Source organism: Salmo salar, chromosome ssa27, assembly GCF_905237065.1.
Source record: "Salmo salar chromosome ssa27, Ssal_v3.1, whole genome shotgun sequence".
Classification (NCBI taxonomy): Eukaryota; Metazoa; Chordata; class Actinopteri; order Salmoniformes; family Salmonidae; genus Salmo; species Salmo salar.
Genome location: NC_059468.1, coordinates 42,068,301 through 42,071,160, shown reverse-complemented (window position 1 = coordinate 42,071,160; position 2,860 = coordinate 42,068,301). Strand labels below are relative to the sequence as shown.

Sequence of the window (2,860 nt, the reverse complement as noted above, 5' to 3'; positions counted from 1 at the left end):
TTCTACCCCTTCCACTCGGAGTCTCCTCCCACTCCGGGAGTCTCCTGGCCATACAAGCCATTTAAGTTATTATAGACTCGGCGGTCCCCCCCGACGGCATTAAGCAGTAACAGCTTAGGCTACCAATAATTTCGTCACTCCTCTGTATACTTTTGGTGCTGGATGACACTGTTTCTGTCAATTCCCCACAGACAATTGTGGATGACTAATGTGTAGCATGGGAAGGGGTTTTAGTCCAATTTCTTGACCAAAATACCACTGTTCCCAACAACCCACCTCATCTGTCACAGTTTGCCACCTCAATAGGGCATAAACCAACCTCTCTTTATTGCTACTGCTACTACACACAAATCATGTTCAAACATTCATACACACATCCTACGGCTTCCTGGCTACTGCGGCTGGGACTTTCGTCCCTCTTACAAGCCTCGCAGGGGAATACTACCTCTAGGGACCTATCCTACACAGAATCTATCCTTTACTGTTGTGTCACTCATGGATCTTGCAGAGGAACACTTATCCCCACTCGAGACCTATCCTTATGGAACCTGCCCTAAACCATATATATATTTCTATCGATCTTGCAGAGGAACACCTCCACTCGGGACTTATCCTTATGGAACCTACCCTAAACCATATGTTTACGACCGGTCCTAACACAAAGGAACTACTGAATAAGCTTAGGCTTATATTATTGTTCAGATTCTCATCTCCCTAAGATGTCAGAATGTGTAGGAACTGTGCCTGCCTTGTTTTTGTGCCCGGCTCCTGCTCTACTGATTCGGACTGTCCAGTTCGACTAAAAATCATCGTGAATCCTGCCGACAACACCAACTGTTAGTTTTTCACTCTGTTTGTCAGAACCTAACGGACAACTAGTTAAAGCTCAAACCAAGTTTATTCACCCACTGGGTCAAACAGCTGCAAAGACAAAGACATGTTTCCACCAGCACAAGTATTTATACCCGCCTATTAGGTGGAGTCTCCTCCTTGCACATCTAGACATCTCGGCCCACATTCCTCAACTCCTCTCTGATCCACGGCTAGCCAACCTTATCAGTGGTTGCAACCAAGTGATTGCCTTTTTTCTCACTCAGTAACTTCCATAACCCTAGTTCTTATCCACACTCCATTGATCCCACAATATATATTCCTTATACATGTAATCATTCACTTCTAATATAGCAAGTATTTCAAGCTAGAATCCAACAATGTTGTAAGTGTGTGGTATCTGATGAAGTCAGTTTAGGGCAATATGTCCATCCATCCTTCTCAAGAGCTATAGTGGCCATATGAACATATATTTAATCATATTCAGGAATTAACATAGATCTACTCCGGGCTTCTTTCTGAAAAACACTTGGTCTTTGGTCTCCTGGAGTTTCTCTGCCAACTTGTCCTTGTTGTCCCCAATCCTCCTCGACAGATGATCTCTTCCATCTTCTCAGACAACCTGTCCTTGGTTTCAATCCATCTTCTCAGAGAGGCGTTCCTTGGTCTCCTCCATCTTGTTCTGCAGATACTCCTTAATGGGCGGTGGGGTGGTCATGTGACTGTGTTTATGCAGGTATCTGATCGAGAGGGACGTCCCACCTTATTGTCACCTCAGCCAGGTACACTGTGACAATCTGACAATAAACATGAGCATTGTGGTTAGTGTTAATGTGATTACTATGATGTGTTAATTAAGATTGTGGTGATTTAGCTCTGGACATTGTTTTCAATACAAAAACACTCAAAGCAATTGCCATAGTATGACAATCCAATCACAAACAATTGCTGTCCAAACGTGTAATGAGATAAGAGCATTCAGTGCATAGCCACTCTGGGAATGCTCCAACAGTTTAACAAGCTCCTGCGGGAGTCCAACATAATCCAGAAATGGAACGGAATTTTCTATGACATCATGTCAGTCAAGTGTCAACAACTAAACTAATGACCATCACTCTGCCCATCCCAGTCTGAGACTAATTAAAGCCAGCTTATTGTCAGGTCTTACTGTCAGGCCAGGACAGACACAACCCTGACTGTTTAATCAGAATACTGTCTATCTAAATGAGACTCAGCGGTGTCTGTGTCAGGCAGTAACCTAAGGTTGACCGGGGATGGAGAAAAGCCCATTATCACTAATGCCCATATGGAGAGGAGTAACAGAAACAGCCTCAGAAAAACATCTCACATTGTACATGAATGTTTATGGGTTTGTCTTTTGTCTCTTCCTCTCATTTCAGTTTGCTAAATAATGTCTTGATATTGCTGTACAACGTTATTACTTGTAACTTTCTGCATGGCAGCATAGTAAAGAACTGTTGTAATTAATAACTCATTTCTTATTATGTACTTTATTTCATGCTGCATTTTTGTGATACAGAGCTCCCTTGCAAAAGAGACATTGGGACTTCCCTGCATAGATAAATATAAAATAAAACTTGCTGCATGGTAGCATAGTAAAATGTCCCAAACCACATGGAGGAGGTGATGAGGCGAAGGGGGATCATGACCTTCCCATTCTGCTTTAGAGTCCTCCTGAACCACATTATTGTGCAGCCGTATTCATCAACCTGGCCAAAGCTTTCGACTCTGTCAATCACCACATTCTTATTGGCAGACTCGACAGCCTTGGTTTCTCAAATTATTGCCTCGCCTGGTTTACCAACTACTTCTCTGATAGAGTTCAGTGTGTCAAATCGGAGGGCCTGTTGTCCGGACCTCTGGCAGTCTCTACAGGGGTGCAACAGGGTTCAATTCTCGGGCCGACTCTCTTGTCTGTATACATCAATGATGTCGCTCTTGCTGCTGGTGATTCTCTGATCCACCTCTACGCAGACGACACCATTCTGTATACTTCTGGCCCCTCTTT

General features: G+C 43.6%; 1 pseudogene; it reads right to left on the bottom strand.

Moving 5' to 3' along the window:
* Positions 1–1,321: 1,321 nt before the first annotated feature.
* On the bottom strand, positions 1,322–2,537 carry LOC123730926 (uncharacterized protein C18orf19 homolog A-like; annotated as a pseudogene).
* Positions 2,538–2,860: the final 323 nt, after the last annotated feature.